The sequence below is a fragment of the Equus caballus genome, chromosome 1 (genome assembly GCF_041296265.1).
Source record: "Equus caballus isolate H_3958 breed thoroughbred chromosome 1, TB-T2T, whole genome shotgun sequence".
Classification (NCBI taxonomy): domain Eukaryota; kingdom Metazoa; phylum Chordata; class Mammalia; order Perissodactyla; family Equidae; genus Equus; species Equus caballus.
The window spans coordinates 142,718,259-142,731,212 of NC_091684.1; the positions used below are offsets into that span (position 1 = coordinate 142,718,259).

General features: G+C 46.3%; 1 protein-coding gene across 12 annotated transcripts in view; it reads right to left on the minus strand.

Moving 5' to 3' along the window:
• The window catches only part of TLN2 (talin 2), a 415,035-nt gene extending 404,691 nt beyond the window's left edge, over positions 1-10,344 (minus strand). For 5 of the 12 annotated variants that reach the window (XM_070235516.1, XM_070235514.1, XM_070235507.1 and 2 more), the window contains exon 1: positions 10,171-10,316. The gene's annotated coding sequence lies outside the window, so the exon portion shown is untranslated. Of the gene's footprint in view, positions 1-8,696; positions 9,663-10,170 lie in introns of those variants that run through there. The other 7 variants (XM_023616310.2, XM_023616279.2, XM_070235483.1 and 4 more) reach the window with 5 other exon arrangements.
• Positions 10,345-12,954: the final 2,610 nt, after the last annotated feature.

Genomic DNA, 12,954 nt, shown 5'->3' on the forward strand with positions numbered 1-12,954 from the left:
TCCCCACTCCCCTTGGAAGATTTGCGATGCAGTGACCTCAGGCCACACTCAGGAAATATCTTCACTTACATCAAATTAGGTCCCAGACGTGGTTGTCAAGTAATTAAAGGGGCTGTCTTGAAGCAATGCAAACAGCAGAAAAGAGAGGGGTTTTAATTTAAACCCACAAAGCTTTGGGGCTCCCTAACCTGGATGCCTGAGAGAGCAGCGCTGAGGGAACCACAGAAGATCCCCGCTCATCAGAAGGAATTCACTCCGCCATGGGCTCAAACACCAGACGGGAAAAAGGAGACATCACTGCATGTGGTCAAGTGGTCTCTGGGGATGAGTGATGCACCAAAACAACTCACCAGAACACAGAGGTCGATGACAAACACTTTAGACAAGTGAATTTGCCATCTTCAACCCAGTGACAAAAGTTACAAACAGATGGCTTAAGTGCCCCTCTTCAGAGATAATGAGAAGCAACCATTTGTCTCCGTCTAGCTGTCCTCTGCAGGTGCCTTCTATTACCCAAGTTATTTAGCAAGGATGTGCTTCATTCATTCAACACTTAAACCTCTAACTCTCAACAAGTGACCTGCCCCCATGAGGCATAGCTTTTCCACCTCAACAAATTCTCTTCCTTAGCTTAAATATGGGAAAGGTTTCTTTTTCCTTATCCAAGGCTAACTTCTGTAACCAGCAAGTTTTCTTCAGCAATTACTCATTAAAAATTTTATGGTTAGTACCTACTATGTGCCAGGCATTGTTTCTAGACACTTGAGGACACAGCGCCAGAGATGTTTTCTCTCATGGAGCTTACATTCTAGTGCCATGAGACAGACAATAAATCAATCACATACGTAACATCAGGGAATGATAAATGATATGAAAACAAAAGAGGAAGAAGGTGGAGAGCGGGGGTTAGGGGATGCCAGGGAGACCTCAGGAGGTGACACTGGAGCAGACTCCTAAATGAAGTGCAGTGTGAGACAGCGCCTCCAACCTTCATGATCCAGCAGGAGAGCTGGAGTTGGAGTGGCCAGGGCACTGAAGGAGAACCGGGTGAGGGTCATGGCATGGAAGCCAGGTGAAGAAAAGGTCCTGAAGAGACAGCAGTCAGTGGCTAACTATTGCTGAGAGGGTTGGCCCCTAGATATCACCAGTACCTGCAGAAGTGTGGTTCTGGTGAAGGGGTGAGGCCAAAGCCCAGGTGGAGTAGGTTCAAGACAGAATGAGAGGGGAGGAAACAGAGCAGCATGTCTGACAATTCTCTGGGAATATTTACTATAGGGAGGGGAGAGGATGGGAGAACAGCTGACTGGGATCTAAGGTCAAGAGCGTGTTGTTGCTGTGGCTTTTTCCCTCAAGATGACAGATCCTACAGTATTTCTCTCTTGGGGATTATCCATCAAGGGAAAACTGAGGCTGCAGGAAGGAAAGGAGATATATGCATGAGGGAAAGCCTTGAATGCCAACAGAAAACAGGCTCCAGGTCACATGTGGTTACCATGCTGTGTGGTTACAGTGTAGATAGGCTAGCAGAACTAACATGGGAAGATGATGAAACTAGTTTCTAATTGCTTCCTTTCTCTCTGTGAAATAAGCCAGGTCATCAGCTGAGAGTGGAGTGGGGACAGAAACACAGTGGACTCAACAGTGCCAAGAGTCCCCCTTGAGGTTTGTGGTCATAAACCAAAAGCAAGACAATGCAGATGGCTGAGTGCTTTCTCCAGCCAGCTTCATCAGCCGGGGGCAGGACCAGGGTGAGCAGAGGGTGAAGATTTCCCAAGAAAGTAAGATGAAGGGAGAAAGGGTCAAGGGAGTTGAGACAGTATGCAAGCACCTGAGCTGGGGGTGGGGGGATGATGAGGACAATAAAAAAGAGAAGGCTGATGGACAATAAAAAAGTGTAAGGGTCACTAGGTCAGAGGCCCTTGTAGGGTGAAGGATACATAGAATTGGGTACTAAAGCGGATAAGATGAAAGCAAAAAGATGAAGGTCAGCCTGGAATGCTTGTCAAGATTTTGGGGGAGATGCGATTATTGGTAATATAGACTACAACCGGGTTTTTCAAATGATGGGTTGCAAGTTTAGTGGGTTAGTGAAATCAATTTGGTGGGTCATTACCAGCATTTTTTTTTAATGAAAAAGAATAAAAAGTATGAGAGTACATTATACCTAGTAAGAGTAAATACTGTTTTGTGAAACTTGTTTCAGTTGTGTGGGTTTTTGTATTGTGTCATCACATGAGATGTATTTCTCCTGTGGATTGGGGTTAAAAAAACTTACAGGACACTAGGTCAAGGTTTCTCAACCTTGGCATCACTGGCATTTTAGTCCACAGAATTGTTTCTTATAGGAGCTCTCCTGTGCAATGTAGAGTGTTTAGCAGCATCCCAGACCTCTAGTCACTAAATATCAGTAGCACCCCATCCTTCCCTCAAGTTGGGACAGAAAAAATGTCCCTAGACATTGTCAAATATCCTCGGAGTGGCAAAATTACTGAGAACCAGTGGTCTGGAGATAACCATGAGAGGGATGGCTAAACCAGTATAGAGGAAAAGATAACTGACAGAGAGTTGGTCAAGGGATTGAGTTGGGTGGACCAATCTATACAGATGTTCACGTCACCAAAAGTGTTGAGAGGAGGGGCTGTGGGCCAGATGAACACAATCTTCCAAGAATGAGGCACAGTGACCCAGAGGACTGCACTTAAGTGTTCTCTAGCCTGGCTACACATTAGAACTACCTGGAGCACTCCCCCACCAATGCTCAGGTCCCACCCAAAGCAACTAAATCAGAATCTCCAGGTGATTCCAACGTGCAGCCAGGGTCGCAAACTCTATAGACGAGACCCACCCTATGAGGCCCAGTTTAAGGATGCCCTCCTTCATGAAAATTCCTCTCCCATTTTGCTTTTTTCATATGCCCCACTACCTCTACCAATTTTGTTTTGCTTATAACTTACATGTGAAATCATTAGAAAAGAATAAAAAGCACAAAATTTAAGTGGCTAAAAACAGAACAAATGTTTATCAGCTAAAGAATTTTAGAGTTAGGGGACCCACCAGTGGGGAGAGGAGCCTTTCAGGGAAACCTCTTGAGCTTCAAATCACCCAAGCCTCTCAAGGACATCCAGACAAGTGAGGGTCCCTGAGGGCAGCCAAGCGCTTAATGTGTCACCGATATGCATTGTTAGAAATGTGTCCCTTGGGCAACGCTGTAATAAACATATGTTGAAATTACAATCACGTGTCACTTGACAGGGAAACATTCTCTCAGAGAGATGTGTCGTTAAGCAGTTTCATCGTTGTATGAACATCACAGAATGTGCTTACACAAACCTAGATGGTACAGCCTCGTACACACCTAGGCTATATGGTACTAATCTTATGGGACCACCATCGTATATGCGGTCTGTCATTTACTAAAATGTCATTATGTGGTGCATGACTGTAATGGCTATTGCACTTAATTTTCTCAAAAAAACTGCACCATTGATCAGATTACAACACAATTTAAGAAACTTTTATCATCTGGTCACCATTTTCTTCACAATACCCTTCACGTGGAGCCAACTTTTATTAACAGAAATCAATGACATTAAATCTTGAATACGTACTTACGTACGATGCAAAACAAAAAAACAGGAATCTGAGAATCTCTGACAGTCCTCTCCACTTTCCCATGAGACTCCCTTATAGGGTACTTAAAACGATATCCATGAACTCTGACTTTCACTGTTGATTAAACACATACAACCATCTATAAAACATCACTAAATCCCCAAACATCTACAAAAGAAACAGACAACAGTTGGGTAGTATAAGCCAAATGTTTATTTTTCCCAGCTTGGTGAAACTGATAAAACTGAGTTAACTTGCCTCGCTTGGCATTCTCACTTTCATCCATGACAGGGCAGAGCACTGGCTGGACAAGAACACAAGATATGCAAAACAGAGGGAGCTGTTCCTCTACACAAGGGGTTCTCAAAGTGTGGGCCGTGACCAGCAAGATCAGCATTACCTAGGAACTCATTAAAAATGCAAATTATCAGATTGCACCCAAGACTTAGGGAACCTGAAAGTCTGGCCCAACTCTGGGTTTTAACAAGCCCTCCAGGTGATTCTCATGCATTCTAGCTTGGGAACCACCACCCAGATCTAAACCATGGTTTTCAAATTGTGTGGCAGAGCTCTGGCTTCCAGTGGGTTGAGATTGTGAGTCTCCCACCAGGAGTCACAGCGTCATGGGGTATGTACGTTTTAAAATGTGGATGGAGGTTCCACTGCATTTGAAAGTTTGGGTTTAGCAGTAACTACCAGGAACTCATAAATTCTATCAAGTTTCAAAAATCGCATTAAGAGGCAGGATTGAAAATGGTACAGATGGAGCAATCAGCTAAGCTAGGGATAGTATGGAAGGGGACCTAGGTTCACATGCCAGCACAGCCATTAAACAGCACCTCTCTGGGCCTCAAATAGGAAAACCAGCTTTGAGGAGATGCTGCTGCTATCCAGGAAGACTCTTCAGGTGGCCAGAAAATCCCCTTCAAGGACTGCCATTGGTCTTCCCTCAGAATGGGATCAGAGAAAGTCACGGCAAAGAAGTGCTTGGGGGCCGGCCCATGGCCGAGCAGTTAAGTTCGCCTGCTCCACTTCGGTGGTCCAGGGTTTTGCTGGTCTGGATCCTGGGCATGGACATGGCACCACTCATCAAGCTCAACTATAAGGACTCACAACTGGAACACATAACTATGTACTGGGGGGCTCTGGGGAGAAAACAAAAAAAAAGAGGAAGATTGGCAACAGATGTTAGCTCAGGGCCAATCTATAAAAAAAAAATTAAAATCTTTCTGAAAAAAAAGAAGGGCTTGCTAAGAGCTTTCCTGATCTCCTATTTTCACTACTCTCCTGGGGTATCAAGGTAAACAGCTTTTCCTGAAGCCATCCTTTACACTGAAGGACTTTACTAAAAGTTGGGAAATTACAGGATTTCAGAAGATACTTAAGTGAAAGTTTCCAAAGAGATAAGAAATTGCTGCAGAAGGCGTCAGAGAAAAAAGGTGAGATACTGCCCAGCTTTTGTTTCCAAAATGGTTCCAGACGAGATTCCTATTCATGAAACAAATAACATTTTGAAGTGTTTTCATACAGAAAAGCCAGCGTGTTTGAGCAAGTAAACCATTTGAGGTGTATATCGAGCAAGTTAATCACCACATCCTTTTAAATTGCCAATTTTAAATAATTTTAAATTTTACGCATCCTTCCACATCTTTCTCCAAGGTCATACAAATAGAGCTTCTTTTGTAAATCAGAGATAGGATCATACTACATATGATACTCTGGATATCATGGACATCCCTCACAAAATAATCCACAGTATGGCTGTACCCTATTTTACTCATCCTACTGATGGACATTCATGTTGCTTCCAGTTTACTGTAATAATCCTGCAATAAACATCCTCACACACAGATCCTGACATGCTTATGTTTTTATTTCTGTAAGACAGCACTCCAAATATGGGGTTGCTGGGTCATAGGGCATGCATGTTCCAAATCTGCACAGAAACTGTCTGCTTTACCTAAAGGTTGCCGCAATTCATATTCCCACCAAGAGTCTGAGAATTGCCCCACACATCTAACAGAAGATGTTACTAACCTTTAAAAGGTGAATCAATTGGATGGACAGGAAACTAATCTCTCTTTGTTTTTTAATTTGCATTTCCCTGACCATTATGGAGGTTAAGAATCTTTTCACATTTATTTACCATTTGCATATCTTCTTTTCAGAATTGCTGGTTCACATCCTTTGCTCATCTTTCTATTGTGTTGCCCTTCAAGTCCTATTTAATCACACACTTATCTCTCCCCGCCCCCATTCTACTAAATACATAAGGTACAAAAAAAGTCACCCTCTAGGAACTCAGCATGTGGGATGAGGGCAGGGGATGTCTTCTTAGCATGAAGTACATGGTAAGCCCTCAAAAACAATTGCTGAATAAGTGAATAGCAGACTTAGAGAATTTTATTTGTTAAGATTGCAGCTAGAAGAGTAATAAGGAAATATAAATATTCATTACTTGTTCTACATATTCAGAACAGCATCGCTTTGGCTGAAATTAAATTGTTGGTTAAGAGAAAAACAAAACCATGATCCTGGCACTGACTCTGACAATCCACTGTGAAATGGGTGGCAAATGAGCCCAGTCTTAATGCATAGCTCTGGGTGACACATAAATAAAGGCTCTCACAATCAAAGCATTTTGTACCCAGCCTTGTCATTCATATGGCACCTGCCACTGAGCCACAGGTTGTTAGGAGGGTCAATGAACAGGGAAGCCTACCTTAAGCATTTTGTTTCTCTTTTCTTTTTTTGTATCCACCCCCCCTCCAAGATTTTTTTGCCTTTCAAAATCTCCTGCTTATTGGGGAGGGGGCTATGGGAAGGGCCTACAGAGGGACTTTGACAGAGTTCAGATTCTTTAACTCTTTTAACTTTAGGCAAAACATCTGGTTATACCCACCGTTTATCCCCATTCCTTGTAATAGTTTTGTTTGGCTTATGTTTTAACTGGTCTCCTTATTAAATATAAAAGTAATAGGATTAAAAATTTCTGGGGGAAAGTACTATAATTAAAAAGGCACCAGTTGGGTATGTTAAGCTAATTCTAGCCCTGCTTATTAAGTTTTCTTTCTTGTCTTTAAAATTTTTTGTACCCAATAAAAATAACTGAATTATTTAACTCGTTTTTAGTACTTCCTGTATTGGACAACCACCACCCAAAACCTCCAGGAAACATCATGACTCAAAGGTTCTGGAGCAATAATGTCACAGATCACAAGTTTAAGACACCATTCCCAGAGTCTGGGCATGCCACACACACACCACAACACACACACCACAACGCCTGGTAAATTGACAGGCAACTCTCCAACATGCATAGGCATTTTCTAACCTTTTGAAGTTACAAAATCTTCTTAATAGGAAAAAAATGCAGGAACTTTGATCAAGCCATGAAGTTATAATAAAAATCAGGCAAGAGGCAACAAAGCACAATTTATAAATTTGGGAATGAACACTGAAGGGTTTGCAATAAAACTTCTCTCTTTTAATTTTTTATTTCAGCTTTCTTAAGAAAATTTCTCTTTTTACATTTTTATTATATTATGTTTAGCACATGCACAAAAATATCTGACATATGCAGTTATAAAGCATAATGCTAAAATGAATAAATATATCTTTAGATGTATAGTGTTTTTTTCTGAGCATAGTTGGGCAAAAAATCAGATTGTTCTCCACCTGTAACCCATCCTTAACTGCTCTTGGGAACCAATGATCTGCTGGGAGTGAGTGGGGGACTCGGTAAAATTGTGAGATATAAAAGAAAGAGGACAAGAAAATAACACACAGACACCCCTCTTTAAAACTTGACTTCACTTAAAAATACTCTAGGCAACAGTGTTTGAAAAACCCTGAACAAGTAGGTTTAGCAGTAGGTGAATTCAAGACACACATATAAGCGCATGCCTGTAAAGAATATCCCCAGTAACTCTCGCAACAGGGTCAAGTTTAAAAAGTTCACTTTCCCCTAGGAGGTAGAAGTACATCAATGCCAAAAATAGAGACTCTAAAACTCTTTAGTATCTCCTTGATAACCTGAGTGGGTACAAAGGCAGAGAGAAAACAGTGCCTTCCCCAAGCTGAGGAGCCCTGTGTTTCTGATTCAAGGTATCACCTCTAAGACTGGGAACTTTACGAAACGGATGGAGGCTTTCCGCAATGGATTCGATTCTCTCCCAAATTAGTTATGCTAATTTTAGATAAATCTATCTTGGGCTCTGGGTGTTTTCCACAATTCTAGGGCTCAATGAAAAAAACCAGCGTTCACACAGACATCCCTCCTCTCTCAAGGCCGCTTATCGAGTCACATCCACCATCTCTCGGAGGTTTTTGCGTAGATATTCTAAATCAGCAATCAAGGAGGATAAAATCTTGGAAACTGAATGGCTGACATTCACACTGGAGGCACTTAGCGAAGTGGACGGGAGAAAGAGCAGCCTAATCCCTGACATCACAGGACACATCTCCGAGGAAGCCGTCCCTCCTCCCCCACCCCTTCTGTGATCCCTTGTGATCCAATGATGAAGCCCCAACGTGCTGACATGACCTCAATACTATGGCATCATTTCAATAAAACGCCAAGGAGAAAGCCTGGCACGTTCCTGCCAGCTGATTGTAGGTCAGCAAACATGCCCTTCCCAGCCCCTTCACCTAGCAGAGATCACAATCCATTTCACAAGTCAAGATTCCCCACCGCCCCACCCCTGAGAAGTCGCCAACTCCAGGCTCTGGATGATAGCGCGCAACCTGACGAATGCCACAACTCGGCACACCCAGGTACGATTAGAAGCCAAAGTAAGTGATACAGCACTAGAGTGCTAGTAATTTATGTATATTTGGGGGTCCACTTCTCAGAACATCATCCCTACCCTCCTGTCTTTAATCGTGTCTTGGACAACGCCAACATTCCAGCTCATCCCTCTCTCATCTTCTGGAAATCTCCAGAGGTTAGTTTTCACCACGAAACACAGGGATTCTGAAATCAACTCCTTTTCCCCAAGTCACCTCGGCTCTTCACCGGCAGCAAAAATCCAAGTTTCCCGAAGCGTCACCTGAAGCCTCAACTTCTGGAAACACCCCCTTACCTCGCCTCCACGAGCTGGCGCTCAGCGGGAGTCGACCACGCAGCCAGCCGCCGGCGCCGCCGCAGCCACGGAGGCGATAGGAGGCTCCGGCTGCTCTTTGGCCCCGGGACGCCCGCACGCCAGGCCCTCGGCCCTGATCCGCGAACCCGGGCGCCTCCTCTCCGCAGGGAGTGAGCGCCCGCGCCTTGCGGGGCGTCCGGACGAACCCTGGCGCCGGGAAAACGCTCTGCACCGGCGCCCGGCCGGCCGGGGGACGCCGCCAAGCGCACCGCTCCGGTGGAGCGCCCGGGCGGCCGCGGCGGCGGGGAGAGGGGCGTGTTCCTTGCGCCTCGGAGCCCGAACGGCGCGCCTCGGCAGGACAGGGGAGAGAGGCGAGCCGAGCGCGCAGTCCCTGACGGCGGCTCTCGGCCCTCAGCCCCGGCGGGGCCGGCCTGGCGACGCGCTGCAGCCCGCGCGCCCTTGTGGGGACAGCGGCCGTGCGCACCCTGCGCGGCCGCCTCCGCGCCGGCCTCGACGCGCAAACTTTCTCGGGGCAAACCGCTCCTGCCTCTCCCACGGGGGCAGCGCGCTATCCCCGGGGCCCAGAAACTGTTCGCCCCCTCCCCTCCGCGGCCAAGACCCACTGAAAATATGGCGCCCCTCGAACGTCGTTCCTCAGTCCCCTCAGGGAATCTCGAAACGCCCTTCTCCAGGAGCCCTGGCTCCTCGCGGGCGCGAAATTTCAGCTCGTGGGGCCGAGGACGGAGAGGGCGCCGCTCGGCCAGTGGCACCGAATCCAAATCCTGCTCTCGCTCTCGGTCGGGCGCTGCCCCCATCCCTGAGCGGCCGCAGTTTGCTGGGGGCGAGATTGCCAAGTAAAGGGGAGTCGTGGAATCCGCAGGTCTGAGAGTCCGGGACTGGGGAAGGAGCTCCGCACCGGCGGGCTGTCTTTGCCCGGAGCCTTGGCCGGAGACTTGTTTGCAAAGTGGCGCTGGAGTCGGGGCGGCCAGTGCTGGAATGAAGCCGCTCCGCCCGCGCCAACTCTCCTGGCGCGGGGGCCCGGCCAGGGCCGAGGGGACACTCCATGCAGGCGGGGCCGCTTTTCAAAGCCCAGTTACCGGAAACCCAGCGGGAGCCCCGGCGGGGACCGGCTGACCACGGCCAGGAATCCGCTTTCAGGCGCCGGCTGCGAAGCTGTTTGCAAACCGCTGCGCCCAGGTCGAGTGCAGTGAAACATACATATGCAATAGACAGGTGCATTAAATTTATTTTATTTTATTTTTTTCCCTGCTAAAAGCCCTCCTAGAACATCAAATCTGGGAGCTTTGCGGGTTTTTTTTTTTTTTCTGCATTGGCATCACTCACGAGATGCAAAAGGAAAGAAAAAACCACCCACATTTTCCTTCTGTAGAGGGGAGGGAAAAGACACGAGAAATTCATGCAACGTGCATGCAGCTGGAGGAAGAGGAAAAACCGAGTGAGCCGTGCGTCTTACCGGGGGATGCATTTACTGTCTCATGGCAGAGCGCCTGCCCCGGAGTGCAGCCGGCGTCCCCCCGCGCGCAGGGCGACCGCTCCGCTCCCGCAGCCGCCTCAGCCGCTGCCGCCGCCGCTGGCTCCGAGCGCGGAACAAGAGCCGAGGGCGAGCGCGAGCGCACGGCCCGCGAGCGCCGGGAGGGCAGGAAGCGCGTCATCACTCGGGGACGGCGCGGCCCCGCGCGGCTCCGGTCCGGTAACGGCGCCTCGCGGTACCAGGGCTGGGCCAGCATGGGCTCCCGCGGGCCCCTCCTGGGTTTGCCCCGCGGCCCGGTGCTGAAAGGGTCCGCTAGGGAAGGCGACGCGCCGGCGGAGCTGTCGCGGAGAGAGGAGGGGGCTCAGGGTTACCTTGGCTCCCCAGAACTGGGGTTCTGCAGTGTAAGGGAGATTGGGGAGGGGGACACGGCGTCTGGTGGAAGCGACCGCACAACGCTTCCCTGGGACCACGGGCCAGGCCCTGGAGGAAGCGAGGTGTGGTTTGGATGAGAGGACCGTGGCGGGCCGTGGGGTCCTGCTGCGACGCCGTCGGCGGGACCCCAAGGCGGGGCTGTCCCGCTATGCACGTGTTGCACACGCGGACGCCGCAACTCTGCTGGTCAGAGGTCGCTCAGGGATTTAGAGAACGGCTTTAGGGATGGCGTGGGGACGGGCGAGAGGGGAGTGGGTACGTAGTTTATTAAATTCATAAGAAAAGAAACTTTTCCTGCCTACTATGCCCTTAAAGTCAAATATATACCTCTTGCATTTACACAGTCGCTAGGAAATGTTGTAGGATGATATGTAACAATGTGAAGGTTATTAAGGAGGCGAGGAGAAAATCACAAAACACTATGTATCATATGATCCCAGTTTTAAAAACTATGATGTACGAAGAGAGGCAGAAAAGACTGGACAGAGAAACAGCAGGATGTTAATTAAGTCTCAGTAATTGCTGGAATTGTGGGTGATTTTTCTTTTTCTGCTTAGTTTTAATTTCTGATTTTTCTGTAAGAGACACATTACTTTTGTAATTTCAAAAACAAAATTTTTTAATAAGAGATCTGAGATTTTTTTCCTTTCCAATACAAAATGACCAGAATAGACCCTTTACCAAGAAATAGGTAGCAAATCTCTTCAGTTACTCATAAATGAAACTACTGCAACTTGTTGGTGTTTCTCAGAGCATGCAACTGCTGTCACCATAAACTGGAGTGAATTGATTATGTAAATTGAAACTATCTTGAAGGAGACCGTTGAGACATTGGATAAGGCTGAACACTCTGTAAGAACAATAGCATGTCCTTGTCCGGGCTGATGAACTCGATTTTATTATGACCACCGAGATGTTTATAACCTTAGAGTACAGCTTTGTAACATTGCAGAGAATAAACTTTATAACTCAAAAAACACAGAGAACCAATTAATTGGCAACTTGAGAAAGTCCTAAAAGTTTCAGGGCACAGACTGTTTCTAATTGTGCAGGATAAATGTTTCTGTTCACCACATCTTTTTAAACATTCACCAGTCTAACAACTGGTGGTGGCAGCAAGCCACCTCAGGGGATGGTTAAAAAGTAAATGTTTATTGATTTCTGTGAAAGATTGGTAATAAGCTTATTAAATTAATGCCTCCTAAATTGTCCCTTGGTTTACTGACAGAGCAACCATATTTTCATAGCTCAAATGCCAGGTTTATGTAAAAAGCCCATCAAGATGAAGAGAAAAATTGATTGCAACTAAAGTCGCTTTTCCCTTCCACTTAGTCCTGGGTTCACAGGGCCCAATGGCTTCCCATCGAGCGTCTCAAAATCAGTTCCCCCCAACATGGATTTCAAGATTTTCCATCGCTGAATTCACCCTTCTCAAAGTATCCCCATTCTCTTCCACTGCCTGCCAATGAGATGCCATTTAATATTAGAAGGTGAGCTCTATGAGAGCAGGGATCTTATCTTCATCTCTGTGCCTAAAAGAGGGTCTGGCATATGGTGGACACACAATAAATGCTTGTTTCGTGAAAATAGCATATTTGTTCATTGTCTGCTTGGCTAGTTCCTGAGATATTTGGGAAGTTCTCTCTCCTATTATCCTGGATGCTAACATCTTGTAGAATCATAGCCTTGGTTTAGTCCAGTAATTTTATTCTTTTCAAAATAGCAGCCAAATCCTAACGCCTTCAGATCAGAGAGGTGCAGGTGTCTGAATATCTGTGCATTACTAATCCAATTAGCACTATTTTGTGGCTCTCTGAGATCAATCAAACCCTTTTCCCCAGTGAGAAAGGATACCAATCCTAGAATTGTTTGTTTTAGTCCTGGCTTCTGACCAAGTGACTTTGGACATCACTTATTTTTGTAGTGTCTCAGTTTCTCTAACCTCATATGACCTCAAAGCCATTTACTGTTTCTTTAGAAAAACCAGCTCTAACCATTCTATTGCCAAACAGTATGTTTGTCAACAGCTTCCCCAATGGAAGTAAAACTGAGTTTACCAGTAACCTATAGTAACTTGCTCTGAAATTGAGACTCCTCGTCTAGACCAGAAAAGATAGTTATTTCTAAATTTCGAGTCAGCTACTAGTAGTCTCTCTCTTTACTGGTCACAGTGATCATAGTTCATCGCAGAGCACAAAAATCTGAGTTAACAAGTTCACCTTCTTGGGCTTTGTCTCCACGCAGCAGAGGAAAACATGGTGGCAGTTTATCTTAGAGTATCTAGGACCTGTGATAAAACTCATTCCATCTAAGCAATTTACCAAGCCTTTATAT